Below are 14753 nucleotides of genomic sequence, written 5' to 3'. Positions count from 1 at the left end.
CCGGCCGCTGCCACCGCCTAGCGCTGGTGGCAATGCCATATGCAAACTAAACAAATGTAAACATATTAAAATAAACCAGCTACAATTTCAAGGTCTCGGGCGCCACACGCTCATAAAAGATGCACGCAGCCCCAACATAAAAACTAAGACACACAACAAAAGCTGAAAAGAAGAGAAAAACATAAACATAATAAAAAGCAGCAGAGGGCGCCTCACACACAATAACAACAACAATTGATAATAGCAGTTGGACAACTTCGCAGCATCAATAAATGAATAAAATGTGGCCTAGTCCGGGACGGAGCTGACAGAATCGTTTTATATTAATGTCCCACAGGCCAGACGGGTTAATAGATCTATTTTATCGAAGCGCTTATCAAGCCTTCAACTGCGAGAGCACAGCCAGGCGCGAATAATAATCAATGAAAAATGCATAAGTATTTTTTAGTAGACATTTATTGAATGCCATTTGAGCAGCGGCATCTGAAGCCTTCGTATGTTTTTTTTTTTTTTTTTTTTTTTTTTTTTTTGCATATTAGTGAAAATCTTAATTACCACCTTGCTATAAATTGGAGCATTAGTGGCTTCTCTAAATTCTCGAGTTTATCTAAAAAAATTGCAAATCTGCTGTCATTAGTTGCCGCCAGTTTAACGAGTTTGTTTAGTTCTTTCTTCGAATTTGCATAAATGTTTGAGCTGCCGCCAGCTAAGGACTTCTTTCGAGAACGTTTCCGCATGCCGAAAAAAAAAAAAAAAAAAAATACAAAGTATTAAACAACATCAAAGTGGACTTAAACAAATGCAAATTTTGCCAAGCTTGGCTCGCAAATAAATTATGGCAATTATTGCAGACCACAAAAAAATAAAATCCCCACAAGAAAAAACAAGAAGTTAAGCTCATAAAAGATCAAATTTTAATAACTCGTCACCTATAAAGAAGAAACATCAAATCAAATTATTGGCAATTTACATATCTTTGGCCAATTTATTCGTCAATTTGCCATAACGGTCGAAGTATTTTGTGTAAACAATCAAGTATCGACGACAACACCAGCTGATTGCTGGGCAAATATTTATCAAATAGATGAGCATAAAATGAATGAGACTGGGGCAAGTGCTAAAAAACATTTTATTGCCATAAATCAGGCATAAAAATTCGCAAACAATTGATGCATGTACAACTAATCACACCCTGCATACGGCGTAATAACCAACTGAAGCACCTCCAGGTAAAAAAGCACCAAATGGCTGCGCATAAATACGCAGCTTGCTGTGAGTGTCCCAGCGCCCACAAGTAGGCAATAACTTATTTTTGTTGCCTGTTTGAGGACAGAGTCTTGGGCATAATCGCGTCTAAGAACATCTTGGCAGTTAGTATGGGCTCCAGGCCATGTTTAGCTGTCGCATATGGGCTGCTTTTTATTTTAATTGCGAACATGCCTACACATATTGCTAACGCATAATGTCCTCATGGTGCTATTCACGAAGCGGCGGCCCTTTCAAACTCATTTGCGCGTAAGGATTGTAGCCAAACAGCACTTTCCAAGTGCTGTCAGAGCCACTGCCAGCACCACCACCACCACCACCAACAACAAATGTGTAATGACAACAACAACATTGACAAGCAGCCAGCGACTTTTGCATGTGCAAATTGTCGTTTAATTTATTAAGCAGCGAATACGACGGCTTTTAATATAAACATACAAAACATTAATTACACACTTACACACCCGCACACAAAGTTGTGCAAATGTTCTGTAATTAGAAAATAAAGCACCCACTCGCACACACACACACACACACACACACACACACTCATACACATACACATGCGCGTAAGCGTGAGCGCACTGTCATAAATTTGGACCACTGGGCCTAGGCTTCATGAGAGATCTCCATAGTGGAGTGAGCGTAGTGACGATAAAAACAAAACAACATGGCACAACTAATCTCCCAGCGGAGAGCATCGGGTAAGGTAGCTGGCTGCATTTGGCCGTTGGCCTCAGGTTGAAAAACGGGTTGGCAAGCTAGACAACTTTTGGTTTCGACTATCACCTGGTTTGTTGGCCTTTTCGAGGCGCGCACACCCGCTATGAATTTTATAGCCAGATTGAACTTGAAGCTGGGGCCACAGCTGATTTGCATTTCTAATGAATTCAATGCATTGGAAAAGCTACAGGCCAATCGACAGCACTTTGGCACTTTAAGAGTACAAGTTTTGAGAGAATAGTTTTATGTTAAATAAAATACATACAAAATACTGAAAGTGCACGGAAGTATATACTAAAATACCAAGTCAACTGGAATTTATAGCAAATACATAAATCACACAATATATTGCCTAACTAATAAACTAAAATATTTAAGTTTATTTTAAATATTTTTATATATTCCTCTTCATTTAGAAATCACATTATAACTAATTTCAATAAGTTAATCTCTAATGAAATTAGTTGTCACACAGGTTGCATTTAATTTATTTACACCTCTTTTATAGCCCGTAAAATGACAATTATAGCATTTTTACATATTCAGCAACCGATGATTTGTTGTCATTTGCAGTAAAGATGCGACAAATTAAATTAAATTTCCATTTAAATGAATTAATTGTGAAAATAAATGGTACTGTTGACACTGTTTAGTGTCAGTGCCGGCGCTTGCCGAAAATATTATTGTTGCATTTTATTTACTTGGCCCAAATTATGCTAGATACATAACGAATTCATGCTGGGTCAGCACAATTACCGAGGACCGCCCACGGTGAATTTTCATTGTTTGTCCGGTGACTGAAATACGGATTTTAATCGTGCTCCATCCAGCTCTCTATCTCTCTCTCCCTCTATTTGTTGCTATCTCTTTAAGTGCTTGACAAGTTCTTTGTTTAATGTTTTTTTTTTTTTTTTTTTTTTTTTGTTGAATATCTTTGTAGCGTGTTTTGATGCAAGCGAAAGTACACGGTGCGTATACTTGATGCGAGCTAGCTTGTGACTCTGAAATGGTCGTATTGAGTATTCTCTTTCGGCACTGTTACTTCTGCTCACTATATGGCTCGCCCACAGTTGCTGTTTATGCGCCGTACATGACAATGAGCTCAGGATTCATTCGGAAGCCCGACAATATCGCGCTCTGCTCACACTCGTCACGTCTAGAGGCTTTAGGTGAGAGGACCTGCCCGCGCAACCTACTGAGGCGCATATTAAGTGCTGCCATCATATAGTTATATCAAAAGTGACTTTGGCACGTGTGCCGCTCATCCGGCTGCCCGTCCACTTGACATCAGCATCCCACGCCAGACGTTTGATGTGCAGCCGATTGAAGGTGTCCAAAATGGAAAAACTAGCAAACGATGTAATAACAATTCCTGAAACGTTGTTGCTGCTGTTGCGATGTTGATCTTTGCGCGGTTTAATCAATCAGCAAAGCGTTGCACGTGTCTCTGTTTGACCAACCGCACGCGCTTCTAAGTCTGCTTAATTTATGATCTGGGTCAGTGGCAAATATATGGAAATCGAGGCCCAACCGGGGCTTACTGATGAACGATTCATAAATTCTTTGCATAGGTTATGATACTCGAATGAGCAGCGCCGAGTAAGTAGCAATGCCAAATACCTCTAGATATTTTTATTCTTTTTTTCATTTTTTTCCAGTGTACGTGCACAGGTGACATAGCTGTCAGTAGCTTCTGCCCGACCACCACCACCGCGATGACAGTTATCTATGCGTACCGAGTATAGTGGAAGCGCAGGCATGGCAGGCAGTCAGGCAGCCAGGAAGGCAGTCAGGCAGGCAGTCAGGCAGATATGTTTGGATATTTTTTGCTCTATCAATATGCTTCGTCCAGGGTCACAGTTGGCTTCAACGTATTTCAGAGTGCGTCACGTTTCAAATTTATTACGCAAAATATTCTTCAATTTAGCGCGCCTTCCTTGTCTACGCTCGTAAACACCTCACCGCGACAGCGCTGACATTAGGCAAGCGCCACATGCTGACAGCAAATTTCAGTTTAAGTGGAGGCCAAGTTCAGAGCAGAGAAAAAAATTAAGAAAAAAATATATATATAACCAAAAAACTGGAAGTGGTATAGATGACTATCTAATTGAGTCAACATTTATCTAGAATGATAAAATATTTGAAATTTCGACTGCTGGTAAAAAAAGTGCGAATAATTTTCAGAATTCCCCGTATTAAATAAACGTTACAAGAAAACAAATTATGTGAAAAGTATACAGAATATAAAAAAAACTCTATAAAACACAGACTTTTTGCTTTTCAGCCGATTTCTGCTAATTCAGCAAATTGTGAATGCCTTGAAAGCGCGTACATGCTCTAATATTGTGAGAACGTAAGGCAAATAAAAAAACCATGGCAGAAGTCGCTTCTGCAACAATTTGGCTGTGTGCGCATGAATGCCTGAGCGGGTGTGTGAAAAGGTGTCGACTGCCGAGCAAACGCTTATCAATATTTGCACAGTTTCGGGGTGCGATTTTTTCTGGGGACTGCCTAAAAGGCAAATAAGAAATTCCAAAGTAATCAAAAACTCATTGTATTTCAGCTCTCGCTCTCTCTCTCTCTCTCTCTCTCTTTCTCTCTCTTCCTTTCTCCGTCTGTTTCTGTCTGAGCGGCTGGCAGGCAACTATATTTTTATGGTCGTGCTTTGGTTATTGCAAATTGCAAAAGCAAAACGCCTTCGCACACATTGCCACTTAACTTGGCATTCAATTGCCGTTAAGCTTTTCCCCAACAAAACTCACCCCACACACACACTCACACACACACCCACGCACCCACACAGAGACACATACACCCACACAGAGACACATACGCTCAAAAAGAACAACAACAATAGCCACATTGACAACAATAAGTACGCCTAACGCGCTCGCCACGCCCCGGAAAAGTTTTTAAAGAAATTTTCCTTTTGTGGCAACAACATTTTTATGTTTATAGTGGGTGCAGCAGCATTGACACTTGTTACAAGTAGCCGCAACGCCATTTTGTATTTTGTTTTTGGTTTTCATTTTCGGTTACTTTTTTTTTTGTATTTTCGTAATTTTGTATTTTGTGTATTTTCTGTGGTCGTTGAAGCGCTTTTCTATTTATTTATATGAAAACTTTGACTGGCAATTTGCGACTACATAAAAGAAATTTATTTTATGCGACGTTATTTTGTAAAGTAGCCACTTAAACCTAAAGCGCACCACCAGCACCCCGCCACAGCCCCACTGCCCCGCCGATCTGACTGTACGTGACGCCGGCAAGTTTAATAAGCAGTTTTCAAAAGCGTTGCCTGCTTCTCGGGCGCCCCAGCACTCAGTCCAGCCAGTAATGAAACATCCGCTTGTCAGAGTCGAAGATAAAGCCTCCGAATTTATTGCGCGCAGTGAATATTGCAGCTGCGATTGCGTTCGAATTTGTATTATTTGAATTTGATGTAGCTTCAAGTATTTGATAAGTGAATGCTCGAGATTGACAGACGGTAATGACTTTATTAATGGCATCTGAGACTTACTGCGACTTACTTTGCGACGAGCACGACGAGCACGACGAGGACGACGAGGACAGCGATGATGGAAATGTATGTCTGTGTACAGAAAACTCGCTGCTCGATTGCTCAACCTGTGAGTCGTTAGGCACTTCGGGTTGTTGCCTTTGAGCGCAAGGTAAATATAAATGTATTGATCCAAGCAATTAGTGTTAATTGAGTAAATAAACAATATTTCAACATGCGTTCTGCCACATAAAAATAAAGCTAATGGCCGCACAATGACACCAAATTGTCGGTCTCTGTGGCCGTTAGTGTTTGTATCTGTGTCTGCAGCCTGGGCCGTTGTGTCAGTAATGCCATTAAAGGAAAGGCCACAAGGGAATACAGAGCAAGTAAAGAGCATCATTAAGTTTTCCAACTGTCTCAATTATCCCTTCAACTTTCAAGCAAATACGAGCGAAATTTAAGCTGAGCCACAAGAAGAACTTAAGTATCAACTAGTGTATGTCCAAGGTTAGTTGTCATAAATGCTACTAAATCAAAACTGCAAGCTGCTCACTTCAGATGGCTTGTTTAGCCTCTTGAGTTGCCGCAAACTCCACTTGTCTGGACTTGAGTTACAGCCACATTGATGTATTTTATGTGCGTGCTAGCTAGCCAGAGCTGCAACTTGAGCCGGGCATGACAAACAGGGACGTGCAGAGAAATGACAAGTACAATGGGGCGTACTTTATATGCAGACATGGACAGCAGATTGACAGACAAACTGGCCACTGAATCGAATCAGAGCTCTCCTCAGAACACTCCCTCTCTCTCTCTCTCCCTCTCTCTCTGGGTCTGCTAGACAAAAGCCAACGGCTCTGCTTTCTGTTTAGAATGCAATGCAAAACTTTGCGGTTGCTCAATTTAAAAACAACACCAAAATTGTAACAAAATGAATTTTTATGACATGCAAATGAATGTAATATTCTGTATGTTTGTGTCAGTGTGTGTGTCAGTGTCCGGCATACGCGGTCAAATGCAAATTTTCATTAAAATTGTAAGCACTACTGTTTTTCCAACATGTTTTGGGTTGTCCATTTGTGCATACATTAAAACTCTGCGCTAGAACAAAACCCAATTAAATTCTGTTAAAAATCGCTGAAAAGAACTAAGCAGCCACGCACTAAGGTGACACGTCTTCAATTCATAATTTAATAACGGTTTTATATATCTGCGCCACACTCTCAGCCAGTGCTTGAGTGGGGCTTCAGTCACCCCCCAGGGCACACGCAGCTCTTAAAGATGCGTGGGTGTTGCGCCTATTCATTCGGTGCGCACACGTGTATGAGTGACTGAAGGAAAATATTTCGCACATAAAACGTGTGTGGTGCGTGTGTGTCTGTGTGTGCTGCGCACTTTCATTGTGCTAAGGCGCTTTAAAATGATTCTTCGCAACCACTAAGAAAACCCAAACGATAAGACCCGCAAATAGACCTACAATGTGACTGCCAAGTGCGCAATGGCAATGAGGTTGAGTAAGGGCTCTCGATGTGAATGGTACTTGATAAATGGAATTAAAAACTGAGAATTTATTACACTAATTTATATATATGGCGGTACTTAGCAGATGAGCTCGCTGATTGGACGAGTCACTCGGGAGTGGAAATAGGCAAATATTCTCTACTCAGCATATTCCTGCCTATGCAGTGAATTTAATGGCACTAACTTTGGTTCATATTGTAAATCACTTTGCATATTACCGATACAATTCTATTCTTTCTTTAACAGCATTTTGCAACCCATATATCATATAAATAACAGCAATTAGGACAGTTTTGACAGCAGGAAAAAATGAATCATTTAATTTATGAATGACATAAAAAGCTAAGCTTAAATGGGCTATTTTTAGCAAATTTCGACCGGAAGCAGGTGGAATTGGTTGATGTGTTTTGTAGCACGTCAAGAGCAGCTGCATGCAATTAAAAATAATTAAAAGCCAGGTGCAGGCCAAAGCAATGAAATATCTGGCAAGTCCTACACAAGGCCAAAGGCTGAAATGCATGCCTTTGCGTTGACGGCACATGCAGAATGTAACCGAGCTATGCCCAAGCCCACGCCCATGCCCATGCCTATAGCCATGGCCACGCCCAATGCAGCAGCGTTGCAACCACAGCTCCAACAATTTTGGCCCAAGAAAAACAAATGAATTTCATTTCCGGCAAATTTGTACTAGAGCAAAAAGATTGCTAGCCGCAAATGCCAGCGACGAAAACTATGAAAATTGCTAAACTTAAGTTCTCTGACAACTTATTTGTTAGCGTCGTGTAGCGCTGCGCCGCGTCGCAGCGTTGTAAAAGCCGCAACTAATTACAACAAAATTGTCATTAGTTTCAACTTGTCGGCCGCACAACGAGCAAAGTTTTTGTTCATGTTTTGCCACTTAGTTGCTGGCCGGGTGGGAGGGGGTGGGGGGTTTGGCTGGGATTTTTACTGTGGCAGCGTCGTCTTCGCCATTGCCATTTTTTGCGCGTTTCCGTTTCCTCTGCCGATGCGCAGCCGTTTGGAACAGTGCCAGCCCAACATGCACTTGACTTTTATGGAAGCAACGGGAGCCAAGCGACAAGAGCGGAACGGATACATTTATAGAGTCGTGCAGCCGGTATCCTGCAATTGAATGGCCACCCCTGTCTGACTGGCAACAGTTGGCATTGACCATATTAGCGTGCCCATGCCCATGCCCAAGCCCATGCCCGTGGCTCTGCCATTCCGCAATCGGAGTCGCGGAGGCTATGGGGACGGCGACGGACACGGCTAGTTGACAAATGAATTATGTTCAAAGGGAGGTGCAACAAGTTATGAATTTCTTGTTGCTTTGCCGTGTTTCCCTTTGGCCAGCAGCGCTTAATAAATTGCAATTTAATTTTTTGAAATGCAATTACTTTATCAACTGCAAGCTTGTATACATATATGGCTTATTAGTGTAGTTAATTGATAAAAGTTTATAAATACTATATGAGCATCATTTAGTCTCTGAAATGTATATAGTAATATACTTTAGTAAAATGAGTATTTAATATTTATTAGCCATTTTCCAGCACATATATACATACATATATATTTTTAAATTATTTTTTTATTAAATTTGTATCAACTTTATATTGAATTCTACCTATATAAATTCACTTCGCTTCAGCTCTGTTCTTTTAATGAAGTATATAATATATACACTATATATTGCTTTGGCCCTCATTTAATTGGCATTTGACCTCAGAAACTTTCTATTTGTGTTTAATTTTTGTTTACACTTTCATGCGGTGAGCTTGCTGTAATTAAATAAATAAATAAACTTGGTTATGGTTTTCTGTTCATGTAGAGCTGAAAATTTTCGCACTCTTTAAGGCACTTGCATGCTTTAAGAGTTGGGCAATTTAAGACTTCGTTTCACTTATTTCATTTAATTTCGCCTTTGTTTCGCTCGCCTTAATATTGGAGATGACGGCGCTCACTCGATCAACATGATTTATATAGCATACAAAAAAGTTGCCAAGCAAATGCAGTCGAGGACGGGCGAAGCGCTGCGTTTATCTGCACACAGCCGGCACAATATACTGTGACCCATATAAGACATCTTAAAGTTGAAAGCGGGCTAAGAGTTTGCAACTGGAGGCATCTGAAATCAAACAAAAAGTTTAGATGCTGAAAAATGGGAATGGCGGCTGCTGCTGCTGCTGCTTACAAGGCAAAGAATTGTCCTGCCCTGTGTAGGCACCAGTTGCAAAACTTCTTTCATCTCTGCCATGGCTCGCGTGTGAGGATAAGACGCACCGGGTACAATCCATCATTGCGAGCAGAGAAGCGGAGGCGAGGAATCATCAACATGGAGCAGCAGCAGCTGAGCTCGATCCACTTTGTGGAGGCACTGAGGGCTGCGACAATATTTTTCAATTTTCCTCAGCAATCGAGCGTTGATAACAAACTAATGCTGGTTGCATTTAACTTCTCGCTGATGCTGTAACAGTTTCCGTATAGAGAAGGGAGAGAGGCAACTTTTCCCGGCCACAACGACAAAGATGCCATTTGAGTTCATTTGTGTTAACAGAATAGCCAATTACGTATACGTCATGTACGCCGAGCTGCACTGATTCCTGTTTGATGAGCCAGGGGAAGAAGCAATTGAGATAACTCAAACTTTGCCAAAATACACACACACACACACATAAGAGTTGCACTTTTTCTGTTTTCATAAATATACCGAAATGCTTTTGTAGCTATCTGTTTGCCGAGTGTCGAGTGCTGGATGAATACTACTATACTATACTATACTATTTTTCAATTCTGTGAACTTCAGGTTTCTTAATACATCGCTCTGTTTACTGAGTGTTCTCTTGTTATTTAAAAATTTTATCCACGAGTTAAATTGTCAATGCTCCGATCCAGTTGCACTTAAAATTGAACAAATGAAACTTTGTTTCTGAAAAATGTGCATTAAAATGTGTTTATTGGCCTGTCGGTCCTTTCAGCTTTATACCAATTTCATTTTATTGGCTGTATTTTTACACGATTATAGCGGCTCACAAAAGGGGAAATAATTATAAAAATAATGAAAATATCGCTTTACAGCTGCAACGCTTTAACTGCAGCGCTCATAGGCACGTCCTCAGTAGACCACATGCAGCGGAAAAGGGACGAGCTGCCAAGAACATCCACTGCCGCTGGCTAAATAACCACATGTCCGTCATCAGCTCATGCGTTTGGCCGCTCAATGCAACTGCTCTTGTTTTTGTTGTCCGACCATTGCGTTTATTAATGAGCGCACATCAGTCGATCTACCACAACGATGCAGCCAGCGACTGGCCCTTATCCAAGCAGAACATCATAGTACATTGTATGCTATGCTATGCAGTGTACACACACTTCGGCGGAGCACTCTGCGCGATTGTGTGCAGCTCACGTGCTCATTTGAATCTGTGGTGGTCTCCGATAATCACAAACCAAATGTATGCAAATTGCGCCCGCAATGCTCTTGTTCTTACTGCAGTTGCCAACCAATTTAATCAGATTTTTTCCCAGTTGGTCCGTCGAATTGCCAGACACGGTCTGAAACACACATACACGCACGCTCACAGACACATATGAGTGTGTGTGTAAATGCAAATTAATTAACTGAAGTTCTGCTTGGCAGGAATGCAATTAAAGGAATTTAATATAGCGCAATCGAAGGATATTTCACAGTCAATGTCGTGAATGCCCTGCTGCGATTCGCGCAAGATATTTCGGTTAATTATTGGGTTTCCTGCCGATAAGATTCAGCCATTGATTAATGATCACACATATGTGTCTGTATTTCTTTAATTTAACGTGCTCAAAAAGTTTTCATAATTTCAGTTTCATTGATACTTAAAGCTTACATAAATCAGTCTGAATATGTGTTTACTTTTCATTTCAATTTGAATTTCTTTTAACTATATTTCACACCCTTTTGTCTATTGAGAGCATAACTAATGAGATCTTAAATTGCATTGTAAATTATGTGTATTGCTTGTGCCGCTGAAACTTTGTTCTTTGCGTGTGTCCATGTCCGATAGCCAGAATCAAGTCAAACTTAGTGCAGCTGGCTCTGGCCTCGGTTGAATTCGTTAACTATGCCAGCCAACTGCGCAAATACAGATAAAGTTTAGCCCTGCGGCTTGCCCTAATGACAGCCAGCACTATTTCTAACAATTTTGGTCTTTGCATTTCGACTTCACTTAAAGCACCCAAGTTTGTTAATGCGAGTACGTGAGTGTTGTTCAGATTCGCAGACACTTACTATGGCACCACCTGCTACACGCATCATCTCAGTTCATCGATGCGGCATCATCGCATCGTGCCCCAATGCTAAGACAACAACTGAGGCATGGCATTGTCTATTCGCCTTTCAGGTCGCCTAATTCAAATGCTCGCCGGCAGCGCGAGCTCCCAGCTCATTGTTGATGTGCGAACTTCAATATGACGGACAGCCCTCCTTATGTAACCCGAGTCGGGCGTCATTGTTAAGAGCTCGCTCACTCCGGCGGAGGTCAGTAATTGTAGGGAGCATCAATACGTACTGATAGTTGAAACAGTATTAATAAATTCTGCACGTACTGGGCCGCCCATATAAATCTGTTTCGAGCTTACCCTTATCCTTGAAAATTGCAATTGCAAACCAGTAGAAACAGCAGTAGCAGCAGTAGCAGCAGCATCAGCAGCCGCCGCAGCGACGCCAACTCAGGACGGTGGAGCTTGGCAACAAAGTATAGCTGCCGAAGTCTGATGCTTGCAGAAACAAAAAGAGGCCCCAACACCAGCAAAAGATACGCATTCCAGGCTTTGAAAAAGTTATAAAAAAAAGGTAAAGAGCAAAGACAAAACTTTGCGTGGGCTTCCAGGTTAGGAGGGGGGAATGAGACAGCGACAGCGACGACGGCAACGACGATGACGAGCACTGCCCTGGGGATGTGGCCCACTCACACAGTCAGCTAATAAAGGCAGCAGCTGCCTTTTGGATAAGCCACACGGATAAAGCTGGCCTCTTTAGGGGCAATGTTTTTGTTCTGCCAACTGCAACAGTTTCTGCGGCATTCCAGCGCATGCGCATTTCAGCGTCAGCGAACACCAACAAATAGCAACAGGCTACATGACAAAGAAATAAGGAAAACAACAACAACAGCAACATCAACTTTTAGCTCAGCCGCAAGTTGCAATATAAATTAAAGGACCCACATGGCATTTTTATGTGCAAGCAGCAACGTCAAACGACTCCTTCATTATCCCATATTTATAGAGACATCAGACATTTTGGCATGATCTCGTATTTTAGATAGAATCTATAATATGTGATAAAGTTATAGAAAACCCATTAAATTTGTAGTAGACTAGGAATATATAGCTCAGCATGGTTCACATTAATGTAAAAAACAAACAGTCTTTTATGAAATAAAAGAGTATATTGGTTTTGGTTCAATGTGCGTGCTAAGAAAGTAGTTTCGGTGCTATTGAAGCTAGAAAATATAATCGGTAAAATTTTCTCGACATAGTGTTTATCTTATATTATTGCCATGGATCTACAAATTTGAAATAATCGAAAACATAAATCTAGCATTGTTAAGAATTATTTATAACAACAAAATTCTTTAGATAAATTACTACACATTGATGTACCAAAAACTAGTTACGCAACTTTGGGGATATGCCAAATCGCTCTCAATTCGTATATAGCATTAAAAACTCGCGAAAGATAGTAAACTCGAGTCCCGATAATTCTAAGTGCTAAGGGGTCAGTTTTTTTCCGACTTACAAATAAATTTAAAAAAGATCGAGAACGAATTTATTTTCCATTTAGCGGGGCACAATTTATGGAGACTTTACTGTATATACATATGTACATATAATACACATTCCACGCTGCCAACAGCTGTGTCTTTTACAGTTTAAGGAATTTTTATACTCTATTGATTCACTATATATCATCTTATAACGTTGCACATCGAACACCGCTATATTTTTCAACTGTAAATGTAATAGCCAATTTATTGCAGACATTTTATATAATTTAGTAGAAATACCAGGAGGTCGGTGGCGCTGAACTGCGCAATACTTACTTGCTTTTGATGAGGTATTGTGCATTCATTTCATACAACTTTTAATGGTCAACATTTTTCTGAATAAATATTTATAAAAGCAAAAATTTTATTACTAAGAACACACCATTTGCAATAAAAATATTTGACTTTCCAATAATTGTCCGCATATTTTCGCATTTGTTTATATATAATTTGCTATTTACTTTTCGTTACTTTTTGTGAGCACCTCGAAATTTGAATTTTTGCAAAGCATCGAGTTGTCTGCAGTTGCGTTTGCTGATAAAAGATTTGATTAATTGTGAAATCAAATCGCTGCTGACCACTTAACAAGTTTCTTCCATGCTAAGCTCCGCGCTAATAGTGCAAATTATGCAGGCGCACAGACATCTGGTCTGGGCAGAGGTATTTGTGATGCTGCTGTAGAGATTCTGGTCGCGCACCCTTGGAGCATTGTGGCAGCTGCTGCGCTTATTTAAAATTTATGAAAACGCATCAGCTGCACAGCACGCTCCAATATTTTCCAGATAACTCAGTAACTGGCGGAGGCAAACAGCACGATGAGCTCGCCCAAGGACTAGAACAGCACAGGACACCTGCGTGCGTGCGTGTGTGTGTGTGTGTGTGTGTGTGAGTCTGCAGTGCACCCTGGACATATTTCACCAGCTTCGTTGGCTAGCAGGAGTTACACCACGAAGCATCTTTTCTGAATTTATGTGCGTAATGTGAAAAATTTCAAACAACAAATGTTGTAAATTTTTGACACCCGTACCTGCACACACACACACAGACACACACTTACACACCAGACAACGTGTACGATTGTTTGTATATGTGGGTGAGTAAGTACATTTTGTGTTTAGCCAAGCATTATCCCATTATATGTGACAGGCAACGACAATTGGTTAGAGCCGTGACGCAGACAGACCATGTAATGAGCGCACTCGCTGACCTGCGATGCCGCAGGCTGCTGGCTCCAGTGGAGCATATTAAAATGTGACAAACTGCTTTTACTTGAGCCGCAACAGCATCATGCATAACGATAACGACAGCTTCTGGTCGCACAAAAATGAGATTTTGATTAATGCGCAGCACATTTGGTGGCGCAGGAGCTGGAGCGGCATTAGATGCGACATTGCCGAATTCCCGCAGTGTTTCCTCTGCGTGGCGCCTGCACTTGAAATGTTGAACAAATGCAAATGCAACGAGGCCTCAAGGGCATGCTGCTGCATTCATTTGTCTTGCTCAGCACGCGGCAGGCAGTGGACCTGCCCTAAGCAGAACCATTGCACTTGACACCAGCCCTTGCGCATGCAACAAGGTTTTGCGTCAGCAGCAAAAGCAAGAGGAACAACAGTAATAGCAATGCCAACAGCAACACCAACAACAGCAGCAGCAGCAGCAGCAGCAGCAGCAGCAGCAACGGGACTAGCACCCACTGGAGGCATCAGTTGACTAGTTTTGCACAGTAATTCAATTGGTTGGCATTAAATATTTAAAATGCTGACGCAGGTATCTTCTGCACAACCTACGTACGTATGTACATTTCGTATACGGTCTGAAATCGAATTATGCACGTTGCACATACGCAACGTTAGCCAGCCCCCAAGCGTTCAATGCCTCCCAGTGCCGAGAGCTTCCGCTGAAACCATGCTTGGCTAGATGCTGCTGCTAGATGCTGCTTG

The sequence above is a fragment of the Drosophila mojavensis genome, unplaced genomic scaffold (assembly GCF_018153725.1).
Source record: "Drosophila mojavensis isolate 15081-1352.22 unplaced genomic scaffold, ASM1815372v1 contig_16, whole genome shotgun sequence".
NCBI classification, from domain to species: domain Eukaryota; kingdom Metazoa; phylum Arthropoda; class Insecta; order Diptera; family Drosophilidae; genus Drosophila; species Drosophila mojavensis.
The sequence above is the reverse complement of the archived record's forward strand: the minus strand, read 5'-3'. Positions refer to the sequence as shown.